This window comes from Sipha flava, unplaced genomic scaffold (genome assembly GCF_003268045.1).
Source record: "Sipha flava isolate LNK unplaced genomic scaffold, YSA_version1 252_pilon_pilon, whole genome shotgun sequence".
Taxonomy (NCBI): domain Eukaryota; kingdom Metazoa; phylum Arthropoda; class Insecta; order Hemiptera; family Aphididae; genus Sipha; species Sipha flava.
Genome location: NW_020272904.1, coordinates 723907 through 740357, shown reverse-complemented (window position 1 = coordinate 740357; position 16451 = coordinate 723907). Strand labels below are relative to the sequence as shown.

Sequence of the window (16451 nt, the reverse complement as noted above, 5' to 3'; positions counted from 1 at the left end):
GATGAAATGGGTATTTTTAAGTTCCCTAAAAAAAACTATTGTTTTTATTGGTATATATACATTGAAACCTCTGTTGATTTTAGAGTGATAGAGTTTTTTATTACTTCCTTATCGAAAGAAGTTCCTTTTTTGTTTTTCTATTTTAAAGTTTTAATTTATATAATAAATTGTTTTCAAAATGTTCGATGCTCACAGCATAGTTTTGATGACAATAAAAAATAATTTATTGTTTACGTTTTAAATAAAAAAAAAATTGTATTTAATAGCAATAATAAATATATGATAATTAGGTTCGTGATGAAAAAGTAGCGAATATATTTTCAATTAATAATTGTTGTTTAAAGTGATATTTGCTAGTTAAATAGTAGAAAAATAACTGAAATAAGTCAGAAGATGTTTTTTTGTTTCGTTTTATAATAAACTTCCTTCATGTCATTTTAACTATTTACTTGATATTTATAGTTGTGTAAGCAATTTTGGCATGAACTTTATTTTCTTCGTGAAACAAAAGTAAATTTAAGACAGCTTAACTATTAATTTTTTCCTCTCAATCTTCTATCCCTATCTGCCTTCACGATACACTTAATAATCTTTTCACGAGGCTACTGCATATACAACAATGGGAGAAAAATATTTTTGGCTTCTTGGTACATACCTTCTTATAAGAGTAATTGAATAAAATTACCAATAATTTATTTTAATTTGTTTATTTAATTGTAGTCTACGTTTCTTCCTAACAAAATATATTTTTATAATGTCACATCTTCGATGATGCTGAGCTTATGTTACTGGGTGTAGTGTATAATTCTCCAACATTAATTTGGTTTGCTGCTTGGTTTTCTAAGAGTGCTGCATGCGTCACAATCGGGATCATGAATAATCCCTTGATCCAAATAATTCTATACTGCAGCTACAAAACTCCCTGAACCATCAACCCTTGAGGTCAGTGGATATGCGTTTAATTGTATTATCTTTCTGTTCAATGTAGCTTAAGTGTAATAATCGAATATGACCTCATTAAAACGGAAAAGGGGGATCCCCCAGAAACGAATATTGAAATGCATTTCGTCTGTCAAACCCAATCATCAAATGAAGTAATCTTCTAATCTCCTTGCACCTGATAAAACAATTTACACCTGAAAGTTTACCAAAATAACCTAAATACTTATTCGCGATAAACGTTAGTATCGAGGTTAATATGAAGATAATATTTTATCCCTATATATATCGTATCACGTGTCAGAATATCATTGTTAAAATCAAATACTAATTTAATTTCTAGTATGTACTCGTATATGAATCACCATTGCGTTTAGATTTTTTTTTTTTTATATTATGAGTTTAACTTATACTTTATAATTTATAAATTTTAAGTATTGATGTCGAGTAGCGCTTGTTAAAATAAATACATTATACATTATATAATTTACAATGATTAATCAATCCGCTAAATTATCTTAATTTACTTTAAGCTGTTTTATTAATGAACTTGATTTAGATATTATTAAAACAATTGATAAGTTTGTTTTCTGTTGGATTTGAATTATAACTAGTATCGCGTAGTTACAACAAATGTTAAAAATGGTTTTCAAAATAATTTTAAAAATGTAATGCTCACAAATGTTACAAGGCATAAACTTAATATGTACCATTTAATAACAGCTGACGCTTACAATATTACAAAAATGCGTTTTCTCTACATTTTAAAATGAACCAGCAAACAAGCTTACGGGTATTTTGTTTCATATATTGTGCTATGTGAAAGTATAAATCCATTTTTGGATAACCAAAATCACAGTTTAAATCATGGAAACAGTATTGGGATATTAGAGAAAACGTTAACAATTATTCGAAAATTTCACTCCCCAAATAAGCATATGATTTTGTTTGACCAACTGGATTTAAAAATCATGAAACACGAATAGTATTACTATAAAAAAATATTTGAAATTAATAATAATTTGTGAAAATATCTGTTTATATCAGATTTATTTGGTACTCTTATATATATGTATATTTTGATAATACTTTATACATATGTAATTTTTACTTACACAGATATTGAAGATGACGGAGAGAGTTTACGGATTTTTTTTTTTTTAATGTTTATAGCGTTTTAAAATTTGATTTCCATTTAAATGACAACCTGTTTGATTTGAGCTGCTTAAAATAGTATTTAGTTTTTAAGATTTACGTTAATCACCTTGTTACAGTTTTATCAGTTATCGATTCATTCGTGTAATTTAGTATACGCATTATTACATTTGATATTAACTGCAATGTCCTAGCCCGTAAAATATACTTAGTGTTTCATTGAGTTTATAATTACGACTTTTCAAATAAATTTCTTTTTTTTCCCTCTAACTCTTTTTTAAATTAAATCCTAAAAACTCGATCTTATATGACAAATTCGATATGTACCTATGTAACCTATATTACATGAAAACTTATTTTTAAACAGCTATAGTTGGTTAGAACTATTTGGTTAGAACGCAAGATAATAATGACATTTAACTTATTATCAGAGCTTTCGAAAAACAATAAAAAAAAGTCTCGGAAGTGGCGGTTAAATAACCTATTGCTCCTCCTCAAATACACTACTACTTAAAATAAAGTATAAAGAATTAATAAAAACCTCCGAATATTTTTGTCGATTCTTTTATCACATTACCATTATCCGGTCAAAATATACTGAAATAATGGGTTGAATAATATGAATAATTTCAAGTATTAACTTATACAATGTAACATCACTATTCATTAGAACTATATGGTTAAATCAGCGTTTTCCAACCTATGGGTCGCAAAATATTTTTGTTGGATCGATTTTCGTAAACTAATGACAAGAAAATATTTAGTTATCATAATATAAATATAGTAGTATATATATCATAATTCAGTTATGCAGTATTACGTTTAAGTATATGATAAAATTCCTTATAATAAAATGATTAGTAATGTTATTATATTAAAGCACACAAGGTTTTTTTTTTCTTAGATGGTCGTATATCCAACACAAATTACATTTATAAGCCACCTTAGTATAAAGATTGGGAAATACTGTGTTAGGTTATATGATTTTTTTATAAATATGACACATATTTCTCAACAATTAGTTATTTACAGTACACGCTATATTCTTATCCGTTTGAAATAAATTAAAACGATTACGGTACTTTTAATTTAAACATGATAATCGCTGTATCATTATTTATAACTTTTATTTTATTACTATTTAGGAATTGCTTCAGGCAAATTTTCCATAAAACATATTAGTTAATTGATAACACATGCTGATAAAACTAATTTTAAACACTGTATCTTACAAGTTGTACACTCACACCTATAGTAAGAAATGCCTGATTCATATTATATGTGATGGTATATACAAAGCTCAACATATTTTAGTTACAACTTTTTACTCATATTTTAATTATCAATTTTTAAAATCGTTTTGCACGTAATATTTTCCTAAGTATATTATGTATATAATACAAGCATATATAAAATTGTTATTAAATCTTTAGTTGTTGTTTTAATTTAATATTGAGCGGTTTTTAAAAACGTAACAATATGGAGTTTATAATCTTGTGAAAATGCTTTCAATAAGATTCAAAATATATTATTCAAATAAACAACAGTTTATAAAATGTATATCATTATTGTATAAAAATAATGGAAACTGTATAAAATATACTAAAAAAAAAAAAAATGTGTAATAAAATAATACAGGATCGTGGGAAAATAAGAAAGTGAGTATAAATATTAATTATAATAATGATTTTTAAGTAAACGAGTTATTTATCTAAATAGTACAAATTTTGTATATTGGTTACACTTCCAAGTACCTATAATTTCATAAATTATAATTACTATTTTGTTTAAAATTATATCTAAATATTTACTATATACCATGCAATGGTTAATATTTGTATTCACATTATAATTACCCATGCGCAATATTATTTATTAAAAGTTAAAATCCTTACTATTTTCCAATTGTATTTTGTAATTTATTTGCTAATAATTAATTTTAATATTATTAAATATACAAAATTGAGTATACAAGCAAATGATGTGTGATTTCCTTATTAGTAATTTTATAAATTAAGCTTTTGCATAGATTCATTTTTGTTGAGAATTATATTAATCAAATTTGATAATAATATTGTTCACAAATTGTGATTAAAAATTACAAGATATTTATATTTACTACCTTTCAACGCTGATATTAAAGCGTAAAATTACCGCTAAGTATGGATTTTGTTGTCGAAATATTTTTTTGATTTATCATTTCAATCCACTATTAGTTAATAGGTTAGCTTAAGTGTTCTAAAAACTATGCTCAGAACTCAAATTGGTATTGTATTTAAAGGAAGTAAAGTAATTTTTTCAAAATATTTCAATAAACTTTGCTTATGATAGTAGTAAAAAGTTGGAAATACTTTAGAAGAAAAATCATTGAAATTTAGCATACAAGGTTGAAAATATTAAAAATCCTCATTTGTTTTGTGTTCATAATTTAAAATATGAAAAATAAATATATTATACTCGTATACCATTATTGCTATATTTTGTCTAATCCTAAACTGATTTAAATTGCAAGTCTCCTGTAGAATATTTTCTTTCACGTTCTTATTATAATTGACTATTTCATCATACAATGGACTGTCCAGATGTACTTGTATAAAGATTATCGTTAATTTCTGTATGTGTTAATGTTAATTATAAAAGAGCTTGCAATTGAGCAATAGAAACCAGTCGCTAAAACAGATATCAGCGTCTAATATTATTTATTATTGTTTTTCATTTAAGATGTATAAACTTTAATATATCGCTATGAACTACATTTTTCAACATATAAAAATGGTATTCAATTGTACTTAATTTTTTTAATGTATGTGACGTGTAAACCAAACACAAACAAAACAAAGTCTTCCATAGTTTGTAATTTTAATAATAAATATGATTAAAGCAATACTAATAACTGACTATTATTAAATCATCTATTAAATACTTGTTTTCTTATGCATATATAGTTTAAACTCTATGTAAAATATCATATGTGTGTATATGAAATACCTATTAAACATTCATTAGTTATTTATACATCGTCATGAAATAATATCATATTAAGTATATTATAAAATATTAATTGATACATATTAATTGACTATAGTGTTGGTACAAATTTTTAAACTTTGTATTTTATTTAACTTATATAGTTACCTCGAAAGTATTATTTAGATGCCTTGCAATCAACGGTAGAAATATATTATACAAATGTATAAGTATTGATATTAAAAAAGCAAATAATCTTTGGATGTTATAATAAATAAAATTATAAATATTGTAAATCATTTGAAACCCAAGGCTGTAAATTGTAAAACATTTAATAATACCTCGATTAAAACCAATGTGTAGAACATTTACCCCATAAACGAAATAGATGTTCCGGAAAACGCCAGTATAGTAATCCATACTACGTTATGATATAATGAAATGTAGTTGTTATAATATTTCAGCGAATTACAAACTCAACAAACAAAAATAACGGAAGAATAATATAGTGGTCATTCGTATTCGTATAATAACGTCAAAACAATCGTTTTTTATTTTAAAAATAAAATACTGTCGTCATCATTCATATCGTTCGTTACATATCAACTGAGTGTATTGTTTAGTATATTTTTATTTTTTGTTTTATCGTGACCGTAGTAAAATAAACAACAGACGTTTAACGATTCTAAATGACAGTTATTCGTAATACGAAATACGCGCTGGTTTTTTTCTGTTGAAGAAATTTTTTGATGCACGACACAATATTCATCAAATTAGACAATATCGCCATTTTTCGTTGACGATAGTGTTTGACTCATCAGTTCAGGATTACAGGTTTAGTGATGTGTCATGATAATGTACACCCAATAGGAAGACCATTTTATGGAGATTCTCGTTTTAATCATATTATTAGCTATCCCGTACGTTACGTAACCTAACCTTGACCAATTTGTCAAAATATTAATGTTAATTTACTATAATTAAAAAAAGTAAGGTAGAGGTAGAAATTTTCCTTGTTAATAGGTTTTATATACTTAAACTGTCCAAAAATCAAGTTGCTCAAATAAAACATTAGTTATAAGATGATAGCCTGAAAGTTTAATCGTGAGCGTTAGAAATATTACTCGAGTTGACGACCTAATTTTTAAACATCTCCGGTACATTATGTTCGAGTGTTTTGGTAATCTTATGTTACAAGAAGCTGCGATGGATAATTTGCGGTAAACGCATTAGCTTAATTAACGCGTGCAAAAAAACAAAAATAAATATAAATGTATGTATTATTATTTTCCTATAAATCGTTATTTGTGTACTTATACGGCTACTATCTGATCTTTACATGTATGTACCGCGTAAACTGTTCGAGTGTCATTTTGTTCCGGTTTTAATTGTTCCCGGTATTACGCGGTGACGCAACGCACACGCTTCAGCGGCAGTCGCACGCTCACGATCCATCCAGGCGGTAGTCTATTATCGTACAGAGACTGCAACTAGATTCCTTATTCGTCCGTGATTGGAATAATCTACGCCGATTGATCGTATCCTGGTCGTTTGTTGTTGTTTTTTTTCCTCTCTGGGTTTTTTTTAATTTTTTTATCTCGTATCCGCTTGGTTCTTTGAGTGTCATCCACCTATTCACACGTCACGGTGTGTGTTATACTCATCCATATAATAGAGGTAATATGGTGATACGGTGTTCACTAGTTTGCAAAACCTATTTTCTGCCGACTCGCAAAAATCAAGGACAACCGTGTCTCGTGCATAAGTATTTATGCCGCAGATCTTTTGTACGTTGCATGTTATAACGTTACGTTTATAAAGTGTAATGTGCAGTCCGGTGTATATTATCGAATTGTGTCATAAACAACCAAGGTGATTTGCGAGCGCAGGTTATTCGCGTGCCACGACACCTATCCGTTTATCGGTAATTACGCCGCACGGACAATACGTGTACGCAGCCCGCGCGTGTTCGTTCCGCACCGTAATATTTATAAGATCGTATCGATTTCAGAACTGGTCTCGGCAATAAATTCCTTTGCAGCAAAAATTCGAACAAAAAAAAAAAAAAACCAAAATGGTACATATACTTATATATACGTTCATTAGGTACGGTATAAAAAATGGTATACGATTCGTGGCCGCTGTATTCAGTAGTGGTGGTTCGATTTGATTTTTAAAAAATGTACACGCAACAGACGGGCGTACTACTTTTTGCGGTTTTCATAGCGAAGGCCGTGTGAGTTGTAACATTTCGGTTTTTTCTTACGTTCTAACGCGCGTTAGTCTTGTGTGCTTATACGTTACGATTAATTTAACTTGTGGCATTGTTACGCGTGCACGTACAGTATAGTATAGTATCGTAAAGGTATACTTATACAATGTGTCTACTACGTGTGTACGAATGCTACTACAAACTATATTATATTATCGCCGAACGGTGTTGATTAACATTTGGGTTTACAGAATACCTGGTACGAGCATATACGCGTATATTAACTGTTGCGGTCTACTGTTCGTGGTCAACGTGATATTGAAACCGGTCTATCTTTCTCTTCTGTATTCGCTACTCTTATAAATTGACATTGGACTATAAAATCCCGTGTTTAAGTATAGGTTTGTTTTGCCATAGTGGTGACAGTCAACTTAAACGGTCTAACGTTATGTTAGTCGTTGACTCATGGATTCGTGACTAAAATGACCCTAATGATATAATTTCGAATAAAAGAAAGTACAATTTAAATTGGAATACCTACATATTTTGATTATTGTTTACTGTAGAAAAAAAAAATTAAATAATAATAACTAAAAAAATCAGCTGCTGAAAACCGACAAATTCTATACCGCTAAATAATACCTACGTGATTTAGAGTTATATTGTTAAATTATTATATATGTTCCAGCACTTATCTCAATAATAAAATAATTTAGATTTTTAATTTTTAACAAAAATAAGTAATTTATTTTTATTATATAGGGCCTCTGCCCTTTTTACATTAGGAATCATATATTATTAATGCTTATAATTAATTTAATTACTAGCCTAGAATACTAATATTACCATAATAAACAAAATACATTTTTAAAAAACCTAATTTTATATTTTATTATTTATGCTAACCATTAGTTATCTATTTACTTGACGTTGTAATTTTATTGCTGCAGTAATGTAGCCACAAAACTCCATTTTCTTCAATTTTAAATATGAATCATTGTCGTCGTAAATCAACAAAATTGGAAAATACATTGTTTTCTATAATTTTATTATGTGTGGTACTATGGTTAATAGATACTCATAAAAAAAAACTTAATGCTTTAGAATTTAGATAGTACGTATAATTTAAGGAAACGTGGTTGACAAAATAATAAATATTGTACTTTAATTTTAGCTTTCAAAAATTTATAAATATATCTTAATTTCTTTAAATTTTGATGGAATATAAATAGTACTTAGAATTTTTAAAATAAAATACATTTAGGTTTTTATATCATAAATAGCGTGAGAATATATTTAATTAGAGTGGTATGTACTACTAATTATAAAAATATTTGTATTGTTTTTTTATTTCTTAAACTTAATGTATGTATATTTTATATATTGTATTATAATTATTTTAAATATATCGTAAATAAATTATACTTGATACTTGATGTACCATTTTAAATAATATTAAACCTTTAGTTTTACATTTTTAGTTTCGCTTCAATGAATTAAATCGGTAGGTTATTTTGATGAAAATATGTTTTGAGTTTACTGTGATTTTATAATTAACTAATTTTTTATTTTATATCATAAAATTATTGATATTAAGTTATTTAATTATTTAAAAAATTAAAATTGATGAGAAACATTCATTTTATTCCTAATTTTTATTTTTATTTATTTTTAATATTATAATTTGTAAGTACACAGATTATTAATTACCATGATATTTTAATAACGATATTGATACAAATAACAGTATGTTTAGTTTCATAATATCATAATATGCTTATATACCCAAATAAAGGTACAGGTTTGAATTAAATTTAAGTCCATTATTTCATATAGGGTCATCCTGATGAAAATTCAAACATAATCAACAAAATATGTATCTAAATATAACTATATTAAAATATATTATATTTAGATGTCAAATTTTTAAAATTAAATTATTAAAATGCTATCTTGTTAAGCAGGTACCTATAGTTTTATAATTAGTAAAATTATTTTGTAACTTTTAATGTATGTTCTCGTAGTTAAAAACGGAAAAAATATACAGTCGCTTTTATAAAAAAAAGAAAATTTAAATTGAAATTATATTTTATAATTTCAAAACATAAATATATTTATCACTTTATCACTTGCTTTTAATTGTCTAAATGTGTTTTGGCGTATATTGACTAAGGGATAAGTATATGTGAAGAATAATGACGAAATAATAATAAGTGTTAATTTTTTTATTTTTAATAATACATTTACGAGTACTTAAGATACCTACTTATTTTAATTATCGTTTTAAATAAAGTAAAATCTTTTTTTCTATGACTAATATACATTAATTGTTTAATACATATTGATAATTATAATCATGAAAATTTTCCTTTTAAAATTGTTTGTTACGTGTACAATTTTAGTATACCTACACATACATGTAGGTACCCAAATTATACAAATATATTGTTTTAGATTAAAAAGTCTTACCTCAATTGTTGTACACTTTCTTTTGGTTTGAATATTAGATTAAATTCTTTATTTACACTTGACCAGGTTAAGTTGACTTCTTGTTATTGCGTAAATTGTACTTGGACTTGAGCATTGAAAAAAACAGGTTTTCACTATTCACGAACACACACACCTGCATAAATGCATACATATATGTACAGAAATGATAAATAATTATAAATAATATGTATCTAATAAATATGGCATTTTTCTGTGATTAATGTTGAATTAAAATCTGAATTTTTAGAATAAGTTTTTCTAAATAGTAGCATTACAAAACCCATATGAAATTCATGGTTTTTTTAAAATTTTATGAGTATACAAATTACTTACTAAAATAGAAGATCTCAATAATTTTTGTAAATAAAAATTATTTTACATACTTTTTTTTATATTATATAGATTAAAATATCTAAATTCCTTAACATTTTCCCAGACATTTGTTCCTAATATTACATTGAAATAGTTAAATAGTTTATTATTTTTCAAACGAGGGTTTAGGCATATGTGTGAGTCTAAAATTCTCGTCTAATATTTGTTTTATTATTATCTACATAGGTATATACATAGATAGCTTTTTTTCACAGAATCGAAAATAATATAGATTATAAATTATACATATTTTTTAATTTTGTTTACTGTTATTTTTAACCATAAGATCAATGTCAGTGATGTAATACTAAAAGTACAAACTGCGGGTTCATTGAATAGTTTTTTTTTATAATTATTATATTAATAAATTATTTAGGTAATCATTAAGAAAAGGGTTAATTTTATATATTTAATCTTACTACTAATGTTTAACTAGTCTTCTGAATAAAAATGTGATGTTAATCCATCGTAATAATGTTTGTTTTTGTTGTCTATTAAAAAGAACATTTTCGTAAATAAATTTTTTTATTTTTAATGTAGATATTGAAATATTGATCATGTAATTTACGTGGTATGTTAACTCCAAGTTCGTTAACAATTATTTTGGTTGTATTATATAAGGTTGTACTAAAAATGTACGATTATCGGATGATATTTTCTTCTATAATAATAGGTATATTAAATGCATACGTTTAAATTTGTAAAATAATACTCGCAGCGACCAAAAACTGATATGTTTCCTGAACGGAAACAGTTCTACTTCATGTGGATATAATGAATTGTTAGTATGATATAATAATATAATATTAATCATTATTCTTATTATTAATTTTATTGTTATCAACTGCAGTAGACAGTAGTAATCGATTGCGTGTGTGAATAAACAACTACGTGTCTGTGCGTACGTGAGTTGAAAGACTCGCCGTATTCAGTATTAGTGTGTGTTGGTCGTTGCCCCGTTGACTTCTCTTCGTTCTCCTCGTCGCAAATGCTTCATTCGTCTTCGGCTTAATAAACGGCACAGTGAACGCAAGGAGTTGCTGATACGAGTCGTACCGGTTCCTATATCATCACAGTCATCCATTGTTTATTTCGCTTGTGTACACACACGCGTGCATGTGTACGTGTGTACTCAGAACACCGACCAATCCAGCACACCACCAGTAACGTTCAAATAATAATAATAATAATAATAGTAGTTGGTAGTTATAGTTATATTACATGGTTATTGTTATTATTTTTATCACCATTAATACAGTTAATAATTTTAATTTAATTTTTATTCCTTACATTTCTATCGACCGTTAACACCCACTCCCTGCGAAGACTTAAGCAATTTTATTATAATTATACTATAATTAATAATTCTAATATTATTTTCATTTTTGTGTAAAATTATTAGATTCATAATTTTATATTAGTGTTGTTACCTTTTCTGTTTGAACCGACGGCAATTTATTGATGTTATTACCTTATTACCTATGTTCGTCGAACAGAACTCTGCTGCTGTGTGTATCAACTTATAAATGCATTAGAAAAACTTCATGATATTTCTACTTTTCTTTAAGAAAATATTACTAAACAGTTTTCAATATTTTATATAAAAATGATCTGTTTGGAAGAAATTACGTTTAGTTATAATAGTTTTCAACGCTTTATGTATTGTTCATTTTAATAGGAAGTATTTTTATTGGTAATCTTGATTTACAATAGTAGTCGGATCACTTTCAATGTATCCAAACGAATTAGTATATTTTAGTGCTAGAATTAAATTTAAATATTTTTCAACTGTTTATAATAATGCATTTGTCTTTTTAATACTTATATTTTAGATTTGTTAAATTTGTATCTATGTTTTTTTTTTTTTTTTTTTTTTTTTTTATCAAAACCTTTTTAACAATCTTTTACAACTTCACTCATTTTTTAATATTTAATTTATTTTTTCTCTAAATATGTTTTAAGCAGGTTTTAAGATTTTATTTGACTAATTACGATATTGTTTTAGTATTAGTGTATAAAATGAGGTGATTCATACTATATTAAATTAAAATTCTGTTAATTCTAAAGTGATTTAAAGGTTCTCAAATTATTATTTTTTTTTTACTTACAATTAAAGTATACATTTCTTTTATGAACTTTTTGCCTATTGCAGACGTCGGAAATCTGCTATCTGAGTGACTTATTACAGCGTATTTTTAAGGGCTTATAAAAATAATGTTCGTGGCAGTATAAGGTATCCCTAATTGATAATAATTTTTTAGATTACGTCGCTACGATCGTTATTAGCTCGCACAATAGTATAAATTATATTTATGTAATATATTATTATATAGGCTTAATACTGCAACCATGTAAGTACTATCCAATTAAAAAAAAAAAAAAAAAAGATTATTATGATATTATTATTTGTTATGAAATCAACATTACTATTTTAATGCGTTTTAATTTACGATTACTTAAAATGTGTGTATGTTTTTGGTCCTCTATAATAACTTTTTAATCTTGATTTTGGATTATTTGGTTACCTCTTGAGCATCAATTTTTTAAATGATGCATTTTTCTTGAATAGCAGTTGTATCTTATGTTTTATTGTATATTATAAATCAGGTTATATTAGAATGTTATAATAATTATTATTGCTTACACTTTTTTTATGACAGTTATATTGTATATTGTTTAATAAAAGAAAACATTTGAACTCAGTAATTTGGGAGTATCCGAGTTAGGTCCTAGATAATATTTATGATAAAGATAAATAACTGATTAGGTCCGATTATAAAGACGATAATATACGAGTTTAGTCCGACTAAAAAAACCATAACATACTAGTTCGGTCTAATCACTACAACAATAAGGCCTGTAATTTACAAATATTGATATACTTGATAATGTTAAAAAAATCAATAGTTTTAAGTTTGTAAAAGTTCTATCGTTTAAATTGTTATCAATTTTATAAAAAATTTTAATTTTGTAATCATTTTATTTATTTATTTATTTATCATATACTGTAATTCTAATTGTCAATTAATAATTATGTACCAAATATTATAAACTTTAAAAAATATTGATGGCTGTATGACATAAGCGCCAAAGGTACAAATTGACCTATCATTTGCGCTAAGATCTGTAAGACATAAGCGCCAATAATATTGTATACCTGTTTTACCCGACATATGACATAAACACCAAAATTAATATTTTATATAAGTAGGTAGTTATTTAAAAATTGCTATATCTTATAAAATGTATATTATATATTAATTAATATTATTATGTCAATAATAAATTATAATATACATGCAAATCAATATAAATATAATAAATTAATAAATCGGTTTTTATTTTATAAAAAAAAAATGTCGATAATAAGTTATAATATAAAATTATATAATATTATAATGTATAAATTGGTTGATTTTTTAATCCCACTCTTTTCACATATTCTGTACGATTTATTTCACCATACTGGTATTTCTTCCATTGAACAATTATTTCTTCATTAGATATCTTTAATTTATTGATACGAGGAGAGTTTATAAATAAATATGTTTCTCTTTGCAATTTTAATAATACATCAATTACCATATGAACGGAACAATGAGCCACATAAAATTGATCTTTTAAATGTCGATGATATGATTCAGCTGCATTTGTAGTTCGTATAACTTCATTATCTGGAATTTCAGTCCAAATTAATATCTGTTATTTAACCGAGGCTCACAGGTATTTACGATTTTTGCGCTTTCGTACGATACGATTTTGGCGCTTTTGTACGATACGACTTTTTTTTCTTATCTCATTTTGGCGTTTATTTCACCGATATAGATAAGGGACTAGGTAAATTGAGTACACGATATGTTGTATACATTTTGAATACGGTAAATTGAGTCCCGGGAAAAAAAATATATTAGGTAAGTTGGGTCCCCAGGAAAAAAAAGGTAGTAGGTGAATTGAGTCCCATCTACTAACTATACTACCTGTCCGTAGTCGTTTTACAAATTATAATTCACACTGTTGTTATCGGTTATCGATTCCATTGTAATCAAATAACTTCGTAACGTTGTAACTTTGATTATGTCTAATTAAATTAATTAATTATGATACGTATATAGGCACATACGTACATTAGCTTGTCGCATATCGTGTGTCAGTTATCAGTTAACACCAATATTGATTTTTATGATTTCGCACATACACGAGTGTACGAAATCTGAGCATTTTCACTAAATTTTTCATAGCGTGCATTGCGTACTGTACGTCAATTTGAGTTTGTTAAATTTGTATCTTTTAAGTTTTTACCGAAAATTTAATAAAAATACAATAATATTAAAATTAACTTCTAATAAAAATTATTAGATATTTAAAAAAAAATTGTTTACCTTGGACTTACCTACTACCTTTTTTCTTCCTCGGGACCCAACTTACCTACTACCTTTATTTTCCCGGGACTCAGTTTTCCTAGACAATGTTATTTAGGACCCAATTTACCAACTCCCATAGGTAACTGACAGTGTCTAGTCTGCAAAAATTAGAAGAAAAATGTTTTTTTGTATGGACAAATTTTTTTTTTTGTATAGACCCAATCACAGTAGTTACTTGTAAAATCATGGAACTCAACTAGTGTACTACCTGAAAAAAACACTGGGACTTAACTAGACTAAATAAGGGTCTTCGGAACCCAACTAGTAAACGCTGAATATTTGAAGTAAAATGTATAACACCTCATATACCTATATATATTTGTTTATAACATCAAAGAAAAACTGGTTTGTAACTGTAATTCTTAGTCTTAGTTATGATTGATGATACAGAAAAAAAATATAGGTTAGACATGATGGATGGAAAATATTAAAATAAAAATCCATATGTTTATAGAACATTTATAAAATGAAAGCAAATTGTATAATATATACTATGCAGTTACTTAATATTTATTCACTGTTTTGTTAAATCATAACTTCATTTAACATTAAAGTGCTAATATATAAAATTAAGTCTGAATACCATATGATAGTGTTTTAGTTTATAATACTTATTCTTATAGTTTGACTATGTCTAATTTTATAATTTGTAATTTTGATGTACCTAAATATGTAATATGATTAATTTCACGATAGCAAAGTCACTAAATTCTAGAACGAAATTTTCCATTGCACCATCTAGTTTATTATTTATATATGGTGATTGATAACTTTAAAATAAATATCCAAAAACCACTTAAATTAAATAAAGTTAAAAATAAATACTGCTATTCAAAATTATTTTTCTTTTTCATTTAATAATTAAATCATGGATAATATTACTCCAATACGAGTTTCATTAATGCGTTTACAAAAATAATCTATTGCGTATGATACAAATATACCTTGTATGAAGATTGTGTAAAACAAATTATGGAACTTACATTAAATTAACATTTCACACCTTAATGACGACATAGGTTTGTCATGAAATGAATTATAAAACCGGTAAGAAATTCACGAAAAGCTTTTTATTACTTCTTTGCCTGATGAAAGCAGAATTAATTTACACATAATTATATATATATAATATTCATATAAAATATATTTATTCGGAAGCTTTTTTTAAAATACTACTAAATATTTTTCTATTATTTGTTTTAACATTGTTAAACATTCTTTTTTTTAAATACATTTTTAGTGCATTCTAAGTTGGTCGTACAAATTATAATAATGTCGTAACAAAATAATATTCGGACGTGTTAACGTAAAAAACATATGTTATTTTTCAATGTATTTCTATTAAAACTCGACCATACATTTTAGAAGACTCTATAATGATCTTACCAGAAATATGGCGTTGTGCATGGCTAAATTCTGAAATTGGTTAAATGTTCACCCTTCCGAGAACTAGTGTTTAGTGTAGAGTCGGTCAGTGACTGATCTATCACTTAGCTTCGGTATACAATTAGAGGAATTTAAAATAAATCATACTATGTAATACATTGTATATATAATATAATATACATAGCATGTATACACCGTGTGTAAATACACTTTAAATAATTTATTTTGCAACAATTGTTGTTTTTAAGAAATGAAAAATAACAGAAATTTGTCTATAATAACTAATTGGTACTATTGTTTGCTCATTATTTTTTTCGTTTCCTATTATAAATCTTACAAAATAAATATTGGTAAGATTTCGCATATTTCCATTTTGCTTAAATACAAATGAATAGAGGATTCACAAGATATAATTAGGCCCTCCCACTAAAATAAATTATCTATGTCTATTCTTCTTAAATACCCATATGTTCTACATAGAAATTATAATCACAAGGCAATGTATCAAA

At 25.9% G+C, this 16451-nt stretch overlaps 1 protein-coding gene across 2 annotated transcripts in view; it reads left to right on the top strand.

Annotated features, from left to right (window-relative positions):
• The window catches only part of LOC112684621, a 73545-nt gene that overhangs the window by 4677 nt on the left and 52417 nt on the right, over positions 1-16451 (top strand). The window lies entirely within an intron of this gene.